Source organism: Brachycentrus maculatus, unplaced genomic scaffold (assembly GCF_059751285.1).
Source record: "Brachycentrus maculatus isolate JH-2025_06_01 unplaced genomic scaffold, ASM5975128v1 h1tg000196l, whole genome shotgun sequence".
In the NCBI taxonomy this organism is placed as follows: domain Eukaryota; kingdom Metazoa; phylum Arthropoda; class Insecta; order Trichoptera; family Brachycentridae; genus Brachycentrus; species Brachycentrus maculatus.
The window spans coordinates 1,765,065-1,784,559 of NW_028280947.1; the positions used below are offsets into that span (position 1 = coordinate 1,765,065).

Consider the following 19,495-nt stretch of genomic DNA (forward strand, 5'->3'; position numbering starts at 1 on the left):
AAATATTTCCTTAATTCTTTACTAAGTCTAATTTCTTATCAATTTAATCCGGATCAAGGAAATAATCCGAAAATTGCAAATAGATATTAAAAAAAAAAATTAATTCCCAATGACTCTTTTTTATTTATTGATTTGGCATCAACTTTGTGAAATAACACTAAGATTTATTTATAAAAATAAAAATAATTGTACACGACCATTTTTTGTGTTTATGGTTTATATTGAGTTAACACGACTAGTTTAGAGAACTGCAGATGTTCTTATCAACAGGTGAAAATACAAACATGACGTTCTCATCAACAAGTGAAAATTTAAGTTTTGAATAGACATGCTTGGTGGAGCTGTATTTTATTTAATAAAATAAGAACTTTATAGTTTTTTTTCACTTTTTTTTCGGGTTTTATCGTTACCAACATCTCTCGACTTATTCTACGATTTAAAAAAAAAACATTCTTAAATTCTGTATAAAAATATTTACATTATGCACATACGACGAAAAAAATATGGAGTATTCCGCTATCAAAAGCTTATTGAAATTTTGAAAAAAGTAATCTTAAAAACCATACTAGTAGTCCCGTGGTTAGTGACGCGGACTCTTAAGTCAGAGTTTCTCGGTTCGAACCCACTCTACCACAATTTGATACCTATTTCTAATAATGAGCCGCTTAGGCTCAGAGAAATAGTATGAAATTAAAATATTTGTGTAAATAATAAAAACGCAAATATTTTTTATTTTTTTAATTGATATTATTATTTATTGTTTTAAATAATATGAAAAAATAACTCCTATAATTGGAGATAATCCAGATTTGTGAACTAAGTATTTGGACACACTCAAAATGTTGTAAATAATTTTGGTTACAAATTCTTGAGAATTTTATTTAGATAACTTTTTTAAGCTTTTTCCAATTTTCTCTGATTCCACCTCACTAGATGGTGCATCGGGCACTGTATCGTATCAACGCGGTGTTAGCATAGTCGTCAATTATATGAATGTAAGGTAATTAGTCCCGCTCTTAACAGATTCTTGGATCTGGGTGTAAAATATATTCGATGGATTACGGAAGATGTAAAAGGGAAGAATATTAGTGTTATAATATCGCTCACTCCTTTCAACAACGTCATATATCGAAAAATTTGATTATACATGAGATCGTTTTAAATTTAAAAAATAAAAGTAAAATGTAATAAAAATAATATCAAGCCACTTATTGAACTTTTTTACTGTGCAACAGATCTTTTTAGGTAAAACCTAAATGTTTTTTCTCCATTTGAAAAATATTTAGGATATTTAAAAAAATAATTAAACAATTCCTTTTTTTCAAAATGCAAAAACAACACTTTCTGCCATGTAGCGGGTAAATATTAAGTCAAAAATATGCCGCTTTTGCTGGGATGTAGTACATTTTCTGGGCATTCCGAAAACATGCACAACTGAAAATTTACGATTTTTATGTATGACGTTGTTGAAAGGAGTGAGCGATATGTGAAAGGAAATGGAGGAAGAATGGATTGTATGAAATGAGAATAGCAATCGTGTCTAGAGCTGGGGCTTCGGCGTTGCTTGATGTTATATTTTTCTTATAAATAGTTCAATTTTGTATATTTTTAAAAGTAATTCGCTTTTCATCATATGCCAGGAAAATGTTGTGTTTGTAATGTTATATAAATAGTGCTTTCTATTAACTACGCTGTCATTTCATTATCTGACATTGAAATTATTTTTCCTACAAATTTTACAAGTATGATATATTCTACTGAGTCAACATATCATGAAATTAATTATAGTTCAGCAATAATTTAGTCAATTACATGTACCAATAAAACAATCAACGTTTTTATTATTCATATTATTGTCTAAAGATTTTTTTAATAGGCTATCAATAAAACAATTCTACAACGCATTTCGTCTTGTTGCGATTTTTTTTAAACTAGACTTTTTGGCGAGGATCTCCACACTTCGCTCACTCCTTTCAAGAACGACATAAATAAAAAAACTTGATTTTTCAGTAGAACGTTTTTTAAGATTGAAAATAAAATGAAATGCATTAAAAATAAATATCAAGCCACTTACTGAACTTTTTACTGCGCAACAGATCTTTTCAGGATGAAGACCTGAAGATTTTTTCTCCATTTGAAAAATATTTAGTATAACATTTTGAGTGTGTCCAAATACTTGTTCACAAAATCTGGATTATCTCCAATTACAGGAGTTATTTTCATATTATTTTTTGACATCTCATCAAAGATGAAGAAGAATATGGAAGTCTGGGCATTAATATAAGAGTTTCTGCTTAATAAAAAAGCTTCTTTACATCTCACCAATAGATGTCTCTAGTGAAGTTCTAGTGATTCAAGAACAAGGTTTCTAAATTGGTTCATATATATAGAACTTCCAAGAATTTGAGTAGTGTGGTTGTCAATAATGGGTAGAATTGGTGAATGTTACACGTGTGTAAAGTTATCACTTAAACCAGCCTATGACGGTCGTCAGCCCCGTAAATGCCCAGACTTCCATATTCTTCTTCATGTTTGATGAGATGTCAAAAAATAATATGAATATTTATTATATTTAAAAAATGTCCACCTCCGTAGTGTAATGGTCAGCACGCTCGGCTACCGTTCCGGAGGTCCCGGGTTCAATTCCCATGGGGGTCAAATATTTATTTAAATGATTTTTTCACTGTAATATTTATTCAATATTACCCTGGACTGGTACCTGAAGCGGACGGCTGATCACCTTTCCTTCATGTGTTAACGATCAAGATAACACTGCGTTTATACGACACAGTGCCCTATGCACCATTGGGGTAGGGATAGGGGGTTTATATTCATAAATTAAAAAAATAATTAAACAATACATTTTCTTCAAAAAGCAAAAACAACATTTTCTGCCCTGTAGCGGGTAAATATTAAGTTTAAAATATGCCTCTTTTGCTGGGATATAGTACATTTTCTGGGCATTCCGAAAACATGCACAGCTGAAAATTGACGATTTTTGATTTATGACGTTCTTAAAAGGAGTTAGCGACTTGTGCTGCTGTACACTGATGGGCATTTTTTCGGAACCAGCTAAGGCAGTCGGCTCGATGGTTCGTCGGCCTGCGGAGAGTGCAGCCGACCGCGGTTGTTGCACAACGCGAGGCGAAAGGTCCGATTGGGTAACCAAATACCGGCGTCCATCGTGACGAGCGTGGAAGCGGCGTTTCGGATACACTTCTTCGCAGTCTGCGAGCCTGGTAGCTCTACGACTCTACACCCAGCGGTCGGCAAACTAACTAGCAAATAAAGTGATAAAAAAATCATTTTCAATTCGATTTAAACCCCTATCCGCACCTCAATGGTGTATAAGGTACTGCATTATATAAACACAGTGTTTTATTAATTGTTTCGGCATTCATTTTGTGATAAGACATGTTACAATGATTAAAGAAAACACTTGTTTTTTTACCACTTGAGTTTATAAGACAACTAATTTCGGAAGCTGAGCTTCCGTATTATTATGTAAGGACAATCTATTTACAACATTTTGAGTGTGTCCAAATACTTTGTCCAAATACTTGTTCACAAAATCTGGATTATCTCCAATTACAGTTATTTTCATATTATATCCTTTTTCATCTTTGATGTGAAGATGTCAAAAAATACAGTCAGTCTGTTCATAAGACATTCACAAGACGCCGAAATATTTAAAAATATCTGCCTAAATGGGGTCTGGTCATGTGGACCCCCATTTTCTTGTCTTGGTGACATGGACCCCCTGCAAGCCGAAATCGACCCTCGGGTTTATAAAGTGATATAGACAACTTTGGGAACCTATGGTCTACTCCGTTTTACATTTCAAATGACGTACGATTAATCTACGACCGCGATGCTGACAAGATGGTAATTAATGCCTCTCTCTACTCGTATCGTTTGTCGTCGAAATATTTTAAATATTTCAACGATGCGACTAGCTCGTCTGTAATACACACTCTTTTCGTTGTTTTATAAAGACATTAAAAAAATAAGAGAAATATTTTTTAGTTAATATACAAATGTTTTTTTTATTATTATTTAAATTCATTTTCTAAACATTTCTACTTACAATCTTAAAATTAAAAACGCAGTTCTCTCCAATAAAGAGACTGAGCTTGTGTGCTTGGAGAGGGACTTACACTTGTTAGTTATGTTTGTTGGTAATACAATTTATTTTTATCGAAATTATTATTTATGTATTTTTTCGTGTTTTTTGTTCTTTCTTAGATTAACATATCACTCACTCCTTTTAACAACGTCATATATCAAAAAACTTGATATTTCAAATAAAAAATACTTTCAAATGTTAAAAAATAAGTTAAATGAATTTTATATATCGCTCACTTCTTTTAACAACGTCATATTTAAAAAATCGTCAATTTTTAGTTGTGTATGTTTTCGGAATGCCCAGAAAATGTACTAAATATCCCAGCAAAAACGGCATATTTTTAACTTTATTTACCAGCTTAGGCTCACAGTAATATTATGAAATTGAAGTATTTTTGTAAATAAGAAAAACGCACAAATTTTCCCCATTAAAATAAATAAAATAAAAATTTAAAATACATATATATATAAATATATATATATATATATATATATATATATATATATATATATATATATATATATATATATATATATATATATATATATATATATATATGTATATATATATATATATATATATATATATATATATATATATATATATATATATATATATATATATATATATATATATATATATATATATATATATATTCAATTGGTCGTTGATTTCATTTCACCTTTAATATTCTTTCTTGTTTACCTTAAAATTTCATCCATTTTATTATTCTTATCAGTTCATCGTCTTCTCTGCGAGTGGTAGAGAAACCGGGCACGATTTCTCGTGAACACAGGTGTGAAGTTCTTCGGTCAACCTTATCAATCACGCTTACTCCATATATAACTGGTACTAACTCGATTCCCACCACAACATTTCAGTTAAGCTCTTTAATAGTGCCTTTTAACACAATTATACCCGTGGATCTCGTGTCAGCCTTTTCTCTCGAACGCATCATATGGCTCACTCCTTTTAACAACGTCATATCGCTCACTCCTTTCAAGAACGTCATAAATCAAAAATCGTCAATTTTCAGTCGTGCATATTTTCGGAATGCTCAGAAAATGTACTATATCCCAGCAAAAGAGGCATATTTTTAACTTAATATTTACCCGCTACAGGGCAGAAAGTGTTGTTTTTGCATTTTGAAGAAAAGGTATTGTTTAATTATTCTTTTAAATATACTTAATATTTTTCAAATGGAGAAAAAAACCTTCAGGTTTTACCTAAAAAGATCTGTTGCACATCAAAAACTTCAATAAGTGGTTTGATATATATTTTTAATGCATTGTGTTATATTTTTAATCTTTAAAAACGTTCTCCTGAAAAATCAAGTTTTTTTATTTATGACGTTCTTGAAAGGAGTAAGCGATATATCAAAAAACTTGATTTTTCAGGAGATCGTCTTTAAAGTTTAAGAATATAATGAAATGTATCAAAAATAAAAGTCAAGCCACTTATTGAGCTTTTTACTGTGCAACAGATCTTTTTAGGTAAAACCTGAAGGTTTTTTCTCCATTTGAAAAATAATTAGCATATTTAAAAAAATAACTAAACAATACCTCTTCTTCAAAATGCAAAAACAACACTTTCTGCCTTGTAGCGGGTAAATATTAAGTTAAAAATATGCCGCTTTTGCTGGGATATAGTACATTTTCTGGGCATTCCGAAAATATGCACAACTGAAAATTGACGATTTTTGGTTTATAACGTTCTTGAAAGGAGTGAGCTATATGTGGAGGTCCTCACCAAAACGATAAAATTTATAATATTGCACAAAAAATCCTTTAAATGCAAATCTGTTCTGTTTACTGTATTCTATCGAAATTTTAATTGATGTTGCGACAAAACGTGACCAATCCTGTGTTAACCCAATTTGAAATCATTTCATTAATTGATTCGGCAGTCACTTTGTGATAGAATCTATCCATTTTTAATTAATGTTTTACCTAGTAAAAACCAGTATTTCATAAAATCTGCTGTGACACGTGTTTCGATGCATTCCGCATCATTTTCAAACACCGTATGATTTAAAGACAGTAGATTTTTAAAAATAGTGGTATTTACTAAGTAAAACATTAATTAAAAATAAATATGAATTTGTTTGAAAATTCTATTTGTTTATATGAGGTATGAAATAAACCTTGACTGAAAAATAAACATTAAAAAAAATATAGTTTATATTTGAAGCACTAACTTTGTAATTTTCCATTTTATAATTAAAATGTAACTTAAGTGATTTTAAAACATAGTTATAATTTAATTATATTATTTAAAAAAAACCTTCATAGCAAATAAATAATGAAAAGTTTAATTTAAATATGTTTTTGTTAGTAAATCAATCAATTTGAAATCATTAAATCGTACCAATTTTACAAGCTATAATACCTGATTACTTAAATTCATTTATAATGGAAATGTAACATTCTGGTGAGGACCTCCACATATGTTTATTTGCTTTGTACACCGAAAGAAGCGATCCACAAATCGTAATGAATCTTTCAAATATTGGTACAGCGATGTATCATCGTTGCAGAAGCAAACGTCGCCAACTGCGACGTTTAAGGCTGCGCAGAAAGCCGTACGTGTTGTCTTAAAGGATATATATATATATATATATATATATATATATATATATATATATATATATATATATATATATATATATATATATATATATATATATATATATATATATATATATATATATATATATATATATATATATATATATATATATATATATATATATATATATATATATATATATATATATATATATATATATATATATATATATATATATATATATATATATATATATATATATATATATATATATATATATATATATATATATATATATATATATATATATATATATATATATATATATATATATATATATATATATATACATATATATATATATATTTATATATATATGTATATATATATATATATATATATTATATATACATATATATATATATATATATATATATATATTTATATATACATATATATATATATATATATATATATATATATATATATATATATATATATATATATATATATATATATATATATATATATATATATATATATATATATATATATATATATATATTAATACAGTTTACCTTACTACCTACCCTAATTAATTTTTTGTGCACGCCATTGTATATTTACATATTCAAACCCTTATCCGCACCCTGTTGGTGCATAGGGCACTGCATTATATAAACACAGTGTTATCTTGTTCGTTAACACACGTAGGAAAGGTGATCAGCCCTCCGCTTCAGGTACCAGTCCAGGGCAATATTGAATAAATATTAGAGTGAAAAAATCACTTATTTTTATTTGACCCCCCCTGGATATCGAACCCGGGACCTCTAGAAAGGGTATATATTTATTACATTGTAGAATTACACGCGATTTAACGAATTCTGGGCCTTAACCAATTTTGAAGAACGATATCCAATACACAAGTCGCATCTGGACCCGACAGTTGTCCGGTCATTTTCATCTGATCTAATTTAAAATGTCGCACTTCATTATTCATCAATTGTATTGAACGTCCATATTGCATTGATTCTTCTTCATCTATGTTGAAATAAATTCAAACTTACATATTAATTTTTAAATCAAACGCAGATTTTTTGTGTCTACTAATTTGTATTTAATTAAAACAAAAAAACATATAAAAATTAATATTGTTACAATTGTTTCGCTTGTTATGGCTTTTTCAAACGAATGTGAAGATAAAATAAACTGACGGTCCCTATAATAATAATAATAATAATAAATCTTTATTCCAGCTTGACTAAGTGGTGGGTGCAATACTTAGTCAGCCATATACGAGGGCCGACCCAAAAGTAACAATAAAAAGTAAATTTTACACACTTAATAAATGATTTTTTATTGAAAATTTACACACTTATGTACCATGTTATGAGCCGAAAAATAAAATCGGGAGACTAAAAACGTCAAAGAAACTTGCAAACATTACCGTTTTTAACCATTTTTTTTTTATTTTTCGGCTCATAACATGGTACATAAGTGTGTAAATTTTCAGAAAAAAATCATTTAATTAAGTGTGTAAAATTCACTTTTTATTGTTACTTTTGGGTCGGCCCTCGTATGTTTTTCAACATTTTTTTTTACAGTGAAATTAAAAATAATAAACAAATAAGACAACAAATAAACGAATAAAAATACAACATTTTGAGTGTGTCCAAATACTTGTTCACAAAATCTGGATTATCTCCAATTACAGGAGTTATTTTCATATTATTTTTAACATCTCATCAAAGATGAAGATAATATGAAAATAAAAATAATGAAAAGAATTATTAAAAATTATGTAGCTTCTAGGTAGGTCCTAGAATTGTATAGCTACGTAAGGACCGTCAGTCCATTTAATCTTCACATTCGTTTGAAAATGCCATAACTAGTCGAAACAATTGTCACAATATTAATTATTATGTGTTTCATAATAAAAATAAAACTTTGTATGCTCAAAAAATCTTTGTTTGATTTAAAAATCAATACATAAATTAAAATGGAGTTCTACAAATTAAACGCCAAATGAATATATAAATGAATTCAAACTGTTACCTCCGTTACAATGTTTATATGTATCGGTAGATTATAGTAATCGGTTGTAACACCATTCTTCATGGCGCCGAGTTTCTAGTTCACCACTCGGCCATTTTCTCTCTACTTTTCCTCCGTTTCCACCTACCATAGCACACTAATGGTCACAGCGTTCTCGACCGAGTAACGGGATTCACCACGTACAATACATAATTATATAATAATAGTAGTCTCTACATTATGTATATATATATATATATATATATATATATATATATATATATATATATATATATATATATATATATATGTGTGTGTGTGAGTGTACAGAAAGGAAATAAGTACATTGACGGGCTTATTGCTAAAAAATAATATTTTCCAAAAACAGACAGACAAGTGATATTGGTCAAAACGTTTGATACCATGTATGGCTGTTTGCAATCAGAGGGTAGATAGTACTTGAACATTAAAAATAACACAAATTACAGATTGATGATAATAAAGAATTCAAAGGAAAAAGGGAGTTATATATATATATATATATATATATATATATATATATATATATATATATATATATATATATATATATATATATACATATATATATATATATATATATATATATATATATATATATATATATATATATATATATATATATATATATATATATATATATATATATATATATATATATATATATATATATATATATATTTATATATATATATATATATATATATATATATATATATATATATATATATATATATATATATATATATATATATATGCCAAATGCCAGGTCTTACGCCCTGAGATGCTCAGATATCCATCTTCTTTATAAAAAAACGGTAGATGTTTTACATCTAGATAATAAATGTTGATACACCTATAAAATTTAGAATCGTTTTATAATATCCTTCGAAACATATTTCCATTAATATTGTGTAAAAATTACGACTTGATATTTTATATTTTTATGATGGATTGGTCAGATAAGTCGATCAGAATAATGTGATGTTGGATTTATTAAATTATATAGGTACTTATCCAAAGTAAAGTCGTTTAAATTCGACCTATTTTTACGTATGTAGTACCTTCTTATCGACCAACTTACCTATTTACCCCAACTACCTTCTGTAAGAACTAATCCATAATATTATTTGAAAGGGCATTCATCGTGGATCATTCAAGTATCATTCATACCTTATACGAGTATAAACAAAAGAACTAACAGACATAAATATGTTTAATTCAAACTTTTCATCTTTTATTTGCTATGTAGGTTTTTTTAAAGGTTTATTTCATACCTTATATAAACAAACAGAATTTTCAAACAAATTCCTATTTAGTTTAAACCTTTAACTATTTATTTGCTTTGTATTTTTTTCTTTAAGGCTTATTTTTCACTCAAGGTTTATTTCATACCTTAGATAAACAACGAAAATAACAAACAAAAAATATTTATCTCAAACTTTTCATTATTTATTCGCTATATTGTTTTTTTTTCAAAGTTTGTTTGGCATGAAATGATGTTTCTGACAACCCAAAAGTGTCAACAATAATGTTTTACTTAGTAAATACCACTATCTCTTAAAATCTAATGTGACACGTGTTTCGATGCATTCCGCATCATTTTCAAACACCGTGTTTGAAAATGATGCGGTATGCATTGAAACTCGTGTCACATTAGATTTTAAGAAGTTGTACCATAGTTTTATATTAAGTAAAGCATTAATTAAAAATGGATAGATTTTACCGCAAAGTGACTGCCGAATCAATTAATGAAAAAAAAATATTAATAATAAAAAAATCATACTTTTAAAGAGGACACCGGAATTGAGTGGTTCGCATCCCTTTTATCTTGTCCACGTTATATGTATTGTATAGATTTGTTTTACTGTTAGCTCTTTACAAGTATTTATATAATTAAATTACCATTAATTAAGTTTCATGATCAAATTTTATAGATAAAATCAGAAAAGGTGTCTTGAGATGGTTTAATAATAATAATAAAAATAATAAAACCCTTATCCGCACCCCAATGGTGCATAGGGCACTGCTTCATATAAGCGCAGTGTTATCTTGATCGTTTACATATGTAGGAAAGGTAATCAGCCCTCCGCTTCAGGTACCAGTCCAGGGTAATATTAAATCAATATTAAAGTGAAAAAAATCACTTATATTTATTTGATCCCCCCTGGGAATCGAACCCGGGACCTCCAGAACGATAGCCGAGCGTGCTGACCATTACACTACGGAGGCGGACGGATGGTTTAATAAATGGCACTAAACCAATATTGAATCAATAAACCAAGGATCTCTGTCAGACTTGGTTTTTATAAGGAACATAATTTCCTGTTTAGATACGTCTGTCCTAATTCCGTTAATTTATACGTGCAATTACTGAGATTATCTAAACAGGGATACGTGTGTGAATGCACATACCGCCATTTCGGCCAACCAGGGTCTCGTAATAAATTGTACATCTGACTTCAATAAAGATACATTTCGCCTTGATTTTAAAAAAAATAACCATAAAAAACGTGATCAAACACCGGTGAACGCGGTGTTGCAACAATTTCTGTGAAAGCCTCGCGCCATCGAGCGAAAACTGAATTGTATCTATGATATTTTGTTTTTAAATCATCGGCTGTAATCAGATTCGCTAGTAACAATAATTTACTAGAAAATAACAATAATTCGATAGATGTGAATAATGTTAGTTATAAATTTATATTTTAAATGTTAAAATCAAACACTGAATTTCGGAGTCTACTGAATTGTATTTTGCTGTTGAAAACGTATAAAAATACTATTCGTAACAATTGTTTCGTTATTTTTTGGCATTTTCAAACTTATATACATATATTTTGTATATTAAACAGCACATTTTAGTCTTTGTTTTGAGATAATGTAGAATATTGAAATTGAACCCATTAACATAGAAGTAGGGAATCCAAAAATACAAAGAGCCATTATGTCAAAGTTTCATTCATGTTTCTCAAATACAAGCCGATAAGGCTTACCTAAAAAAAGTATTGAATTGAGTATTTGTGTATATCTTTGATAGTTCTGATCTCATCAAATTAGAAAAATAGCTATTTTTTTTCTTTGCTATAGAAATAATTTAGAATATTGTGAACTCTTTAATTATCCATTTTCCAACAATACAATAGAGCCCTATTTATCCCAATGTTTCATCCATGGTTTCAAATACAAGCCGCTAAGGTTTACCTGAAAACAGTATTGAAGTATTGTATATCTTTGATAGTTTCATTCATGGTTTCAAATACAAGCCGCTAAGGCTAACCTGAAAATAGTATTGAAGTATTATAAAGATTTCGTAGTCTCGGCATGGGAAAAGTACCGTAGAACGGGGCTACTTGAACTCTGATGTGTTACTTGAGCCCAGTACAAAAAAATATCTGTATTTGGTGTACAATAATGAACGTATCGACATGATTCATTGTTTTCCTGACATGTGACACTTATTGTCACGATACTTCGATAGATACCACGATCTAAATATTTTTTTTGTACTGGGTTCAAGTAACACATCAAAATTCAAATCATGGGTAGAATTGTTGAATGCTACACGTGTGTAAAGTGATCAACCAGCTTATGACGGTCGTAAGCCCCGTGAATAAGTTACAAACCCTGTAAATACCTAGACTTCATATTATGAACCCTGTAAATGGCCAGACTTCCATACTCTTGTTCCACGATCTAAATATTTTTTTTGTACCGGGCTCAAGTAACACATTAATGTTCAAGTAGCCCCATTCTACGGTATAACAAATGAGAAAAAACAGCACATTTTCTCTTTGTTTTGAGATAATGTAGTAAGTCTTCTTGCTGTGATTCGTCATTGTTGTATGAAACGGTGAAACCAAGTCCCCACAATGCGCCTTCTTTCGTGTACTTAGTAACATTACTTGTGCCGTACTCGCGACGATTTATCATCACTTTTCTATGAAAACTTTTCTCCTGCCACCCATTCCCGTGACACTTTTGCGCCGTAAATTATTCCTCTCCCCTTTCAGCCGACTTGCCGCAGTCGTAGTGTGAACAATGATACAAAACTCGTGATTATCCAGAGAAATACATGTGTTACTCTGTAGACATGATGTTTTTTTACATTTTTTTTTATATCTCAACATAGATGAAGAATAATATAGATATCTGAGTCTATTTACAGGCTTATGACGAGTTATAGGCTGGTAAAGTGATATTATTTATTCATATTATTTTTTGACATCTCATCAAAGATGAAGAAGAATATGAAAGCCGGGGTATTTACGGGGCTGACGACCGTAATAGGCTGGTTTAAGTGATCCCTTTACACATGTGTAACATTTACCGATTCTACTCATTATTGACAACCACACCACTCAAATTCTTGGAAGTTCCATATATATGAACCAATTTCGAAACTTTGTTCTTGAATCACAAGAACTTCACTAGAGACATCTATTGGTGAGATGAAACGAAGCTTTTGAGATGAAAAGAATTACTCCTTTAATTGGAGCTAATCCAGATTTGTGAACAAGTATTTGGATACACTTAAAATGTTGTACATTATATTTATTGATTCGGCAATAACTTTGTCGAATTACTTTTTTTTAAATTAATGGTTAATTGATCACTTTGCACACATAACTAGCCTACGATAGGTCATAAGCCCTGTAAATACCCAGGCGTCAATATATTTCTTCAACCATGTTGAAATATCAACATGTAATAATAAGTTGAGAGACCCCAGATTATCTTAAACGCAGGTTATCTTGAACGTTTATACATGAAGGAAATGTGATCAGCCCGCCGCTACAGGTACCAGTCCAGGGTAATATTGAATAAATATTACAGTGAAAAAATCGCTTATTTATTTGACCCCCCCCCCTGGGAATCGAACCCGGGACCTCCAGAACGGTAGCCGAGCGCGCTGACCATTACACTACGGAGGCGGCCGTATTTGTCTACCATTATTAAATTATCATCCACGTCCTTATGCGCGCCCTTGAGTAGAATTTTACGAAAATCGCGCTTTATAAGTTATCAACACAAAATATTATGATTATTATTAACGGTTTTAGTGGAAGCCTCGCTAATGCATGCGGTATTTTCAATACGCCAAACACATTTTCTGTTTATGTATGAATTAATAACGCATACAAATGAGTCTCACTTTATCAATTGTGCAAATAAAGAACAATCATTGTTATCTCACGGTTGAGAAAAACATGTTTTGTTTTTTTTTTAAATGCTTTTTAAATTAGACGTTATATTGCACCTTTAATAAAATATCTTTTTAATGTCGGCCTTGTGGCCTGTTTTTTTTTAAATGGATCAGCCTCCTGCTATGTCGATTCCCAGCTGCCGATCCATCACTTTGTTGGTCTGCTCGGGAGTCGTCTACCTTGGGGTTGGTGGAGTGCAACGTGCAGTAAAATATACTGTCGTAAAAGGGGAGATTTTTAGTATTTCCAGAAAACTTATTGCACACTTTTGAAAGCAATAACTTTTTTTAGAGCAATGCTTTCCAAAATCACCATTGCAATTTTTCCTTTTATATATTATAGGTATCTGAAATTGAGACGAAGCATCTATCATTATTAAACCATATCCGCTCCCTAGGTGGAGCATGTGGAGTCCACAAACTGTCTCCAGGCTTTTCTGTCGGCTGCCAGGTTCCTTGCATCCTCCCAAGTCAGATCCACGTCCCGAAGTTCTGACGAGAACTGCCGACGAATTGTCAGCAATGGTCGTCCTGGGCGGCTCGAACCTGATGCCTTGTAAAAGAGGCAAGCTTGATGGCGGCTCTCAGGAGGCATGCGGAGTACACGGCCAAGCCAACTGAATCGCCTTTTCTTGACGACAGTTGTGACCAAGATTTGCTGCGTCCTACGCCTTATCTCTTCATTCCTCACAAAGTCAAACCACTGCACGCCTAAAATTCTCCGTAGACACCTATCGTTATTATAATACGAAAAAATATGAAAATCTGAGCATCTTAGGGCTTACGCCCTGACATTTGGCTGGCTTAAGTGATCGGTTAATACACTTGTGTAACGTTCACCGTTCAGACCATTATTGAACGTCCGTATCGCATTTTTTTTTTTGAAAGATGCAGCTCTGTCGTTGGATTCTTTTTCCAAGCTAGTTGCAATTTTGATAGATTTGGAATTTTGGCTGACGGTGGTGCTTGTGTTGTGATCAGTTGAGAATATGTGAAGCATTTTTCTTCAAAAAAAAATTGCCTTTTCCAATTGAACATTTTGCTTTTATCTAAGCTCTTGGCAAAGGTTCACACGGTGCAAAAGAGTAACTGATCGCTTATCAAAAATGTGCTTTAAATAAAGTTATGTTTTCTGAGCGACAGAGATACATACGATGCACATGTTAATAAAGGCGCCTGTCTACTGCCTATTATAGAACTTTCCCTACCACTCTGCCTCGTTTAACCAGTTGGACAGCCGCGAAGACACGATTCAGTTGTTGGGTTAGGTTAGGTGAAATATCGTGGAAACAACAATTTTCTGGACTGTGCGGTCTGTCTGATTCCTTGGACCTTGGCGGTCACTTAAGTTTAGCTTTTATACTTTTTTAACATTGATAATAATAATAACTAAGTAAGTAGCCAGGGGTATAGAACGCCATACCACTCTGTCTTTGCAAACATTCTATGTTTTTTCCACATCCATGCATCTCCTTATACATACCCGCCGATTATTTCGACTGCTGACCCGGCCGCTTTCAAGTATTTGAAATATTTTATTACGCCAATTTTCTTAGGTCTTCCTCTGGTTATTTTTCCAACTACTAAAATCTAGGTACTGCTTATGAAACACCACTTGTCATGTTCCTACTTAGACTCCTATTTTATAAGTAGTTTTATAGCCTTTTTCTACTTGTGAGTGGGTTTACTCTTTATGATCAAAATAAACTATAATTTCATGTAATCCTTGAGTGAAAAATTCTAGGCAAAAACACTATCGCATTGAAGGTATGCTTTTATTTATATTTTTATTAATATTATATGTATGTGTTTGCGCGTGCGTGTGCGTGTCTGATAAATGAATGGGTCGACGGCCGCCATCTTGGTTGCCGAGTTCTTCATTCAAAAGTGGCGTCTTTAACCTGATTTTTTTAACATTTTCCCGCTCTTATTCGCCAGTCCACTACTGCCGGTTCGCCGGCTCCACAGCCGGGGTTATCGGGCACTGGCAACACCTGACTCAAGTGGGTCACGCCGGCTCGTGATTCCGCTCGTTGTTGCGTTCCGTAATTGGCCAAAATCGAACCGTCCGAAGCACTTTCGCGCCAATGGCAGCGCGGAGAGAGCGCCGCCAGCGCCGGCGACCGAGTGCGTTTACCTAGCGAATTAGAACGTCGAAATCTATGCGAATTAGTATCGATTAATCGATGATTAATCGACCGAAAATGGCCCATCTCTATTGCAAATTATAATTTATAGAAGAAATTTTTACTTATCACCAGTGTTGCCAATGCCAATTTTCAGAATTCCGCGAAAATCTAGGTCAATTTCCACGAATTGTGGAAAAACAATGTCCCGATTACCCACAAATTCCCCACATAATTATCCCATGGAAATAAACAAGTTTTCATAAAAATACTACTTTTTTAATTAAATACTAACGCCCTAATTAGGCTTTCACATAAAATATATGTAATTAAAAATACATTTGATACGTTATAAAATATATAAGACAGTACAGCCTAAAAAAACAGCTAACATACATATTTAGTTAAATAGTACACAAACAGAATAATTTATACATTTTACTTATTATTTTGTAGCATAAACAATTATGTAAAACACATAAAAATTCATACTAAAAGAAGAACACACAAAAAATATACTTTTAAAACATTATAATTTATATTTGAAGCACTAACTGTGTGATTTTCTATTTTATATTTGAAATGTAACTTTGTTTTAAAATCACTATAAATACTTTATTATAACTTAATTATAATGACATTATAATTAAGTTATAGTAAAATATTTACAGTGATTTTAAATCAAACTTACATTTTAATTGTATTATTATATTTATAAATGGTCAAATGTTAAAATCCCCGCATTTTCTCCACATAGTGCCAATCCCCACAAATTCCCCGATCGAGTTGAGATTCCCCGCAGTTTGGGGAATTCCCGACATTTTGGCAACCCTGCTTATCACCGTTTACCTTGCAAATTAGAATGTTGACGGTATCGATGCGAATTAGTATCGATTAATCGATTGAAAATGGCCCATCTCCATTAACGGAAGAAATTTTCACTCATTTCACCCGGATTTTGCGCGGTGTTTTGTCATTCTGTCTAGATTTTTCCGCACAGTTTTCGTCCTAAGTGCTTTTCGCTTTCTTTTTATACTGACAATTTCGAAATGATGAGAGTAAACAATTTATAAAATTTAATTTAATTTAAACACTCTCCTTAGAGTGTTATCTAAAACTGTACACCTTCTAAATACTAGATTTTAAAAAAAACCTTCATTTCTTGAATGTTTTTCGCAGATACTTTGTGGCACATTTTATAAATTTTATAAAATTAAACAACTTTGTCTTGACCACTTTTTTATTTATTGTTTCGGCATTAACTTTGTGGTAAGACATGTTACAATGATTATAGAAAACACTTGTTTTTTTTAATAGTTATTATATATTATATTATATTATATTATACAGACCTGAATGATGGAAGTTTAACTTCTGAAACATGTAGTCTATAATAAAACTCAAGTGGTAAAAAACAAGTGTTTTCTTTAATCATTGTAACCACTTTTTTAATAAAAGTACACTTTGACCTACCGGTTTCGACAAGAACCTTGTCATCATCAGGGTTTATTAAATTCTAAAACATTAAAATACTCATAATTAATTACATTCCCTTACCAAAAACTTCCACACACTTAATAAATCCTGATGATGACAAGGTTCTTGTCGAAACCGGTAGGTTAAAGTGTACTAATAATAAAAAAGTGGTTAAAACAAAGTTGTTTCATTTTATTAAGTTTAAAAAACCTTCAATCAATGTTTATCTTACTAAAGAATGATAGACATTTTATGTAGTATTCTCTAACAAGGACTCACAACCACAATACATTGACCTACGATTCGTGACAAACATATCAATAAAACAATCGAATTTTACACTTGAATCTATACTTAACTTAACGAGGCAAAACTTGGCATGATCAAGTATTTCTAATACTTGAACGTGGTCAGATCAGGAGTCGGAACAATCGGCGATTATGTATGAGGAAACGCATTAATGTGGAAGAGACGAAGATTGTTTGCAAATACACATTGGTGTGGCGTTTTATTCTCCCTGCGGCATAGTCAGTTAGCTGAGTAGAGCAAATCCAGAATTAGTGAACAAAAATGATTTAAAAAAAATTAAGGATAAAAAAACTCTTATCCATGTACTCCGCATGCTTCCTGAGAGCCTTTATCAAGCTTGCCTCTTTTACAAGGCATCAGGTTCGCCACTGCTGACAATCGTCGGCAGTTCTCGTCAGAACTTCGGGACGCGGATCTGACTTGGGAGGATGCAAGAGAGCTGGCAGCCGACGGAAAAGCCTGGAGACAGTTTGTGGACTCCATATGCTCCACCTAGGGAGCGGATATGGTTTAATTAATTAGGGATAAAAAAAAATTATAAAATTATTATTTCAAGAAAAATAAAAAAAATGATAAATTCTAATGTACATTCTTTTAAAAATGCGCGCAGTATGCACGTGCAGCTCCTTTCGCAGTCGGTCCTTTACTGAATTGTATGTACTCGCAAACAACCGAAAACACCCCCTTAAGCATGCTTAATATTAACAGGATGTTTTTTAAAAAAATTACAATTTATCTGATTTTTGGTCCGTTATATCCGAAGTTTATTAAATAGAGGTGTCCGTTATATCGAGGTTTTACTGTACTATATAGTGAACATCGTTGATGGGTGAAGGTTTTTCTGTGTACGTACAAAACGTACCTGCCTTCCTTTGAGGCTAGCTGAACACGAACAAGGTTCCGCCGGTGATTCGGGTACCTTCGCTGTCGCAACTGGCCCTTTGTGATTGGATTTCAATAGATTTCAATCGGTACCCATATTGTTACGTCGAAATTCCGTTGAACAATCGCTGGCCAAAAGTTGTATGGACCCAATAAAGGCAGTCTGATCACGATTGGCTGAGGCAGACGGACCTAATCCGTATTGGTAATAGATGTATAGCCGTCCCTCCTCATTCGCGATTGTATTATCTGCGGTTTCGCTGATGCGAGCCAAGCGATATCGTCAAGAAATTCATACTGCCAACATATCGCTCACTCCTTTCAAGAACGTCATAATTCAAAGATCGTCAATTTTCAGTTGTGCATATTTTCGGAATGCCCAGAAAAAGTACTATATCCCAGCAAAAGAGGCATATTTTTAACTTAATATTTACCCGCTACAGGGCAGATTGTGTTGTTTTTGCATTTTGAAGAAAATAAATTGTTTAAGTATTTTTTTTAAATATACTGAATATTTTTCAAATGGAGAAAAAAAAGTCAGGTTTTACCTAAAAAGATCTTTTTCACAGTAAAAAGTTCAATAAATGGCTTGATATTTATTTTTAATACATTTTATTCTTTTTTTTACTTTAAAACGATCTCCTGAAAAAAGAGTTTTTTGATATATGATGTTGTTGAAAGAAGTGAGCGATATGTTCTTCGCGTTATCAGATCTCGCAGTTTAAATTT

At 31.4% G+C, this 19,495-nt stretch overlaps 1 protein-coding gene across 15 annotated transcripts in view; it reads left to right on the forward strand.

Annotated features, from left to right (window-relative positions):
• The window catches only part of mtd (TLD domain-containing protein mustard), a 315,010-nt gene that overhangs the window by 136,068 nt on the left and 159,447 nt on the right, over positions 1–19,495 (forward strand). The window lies entirely within an intron of this gene.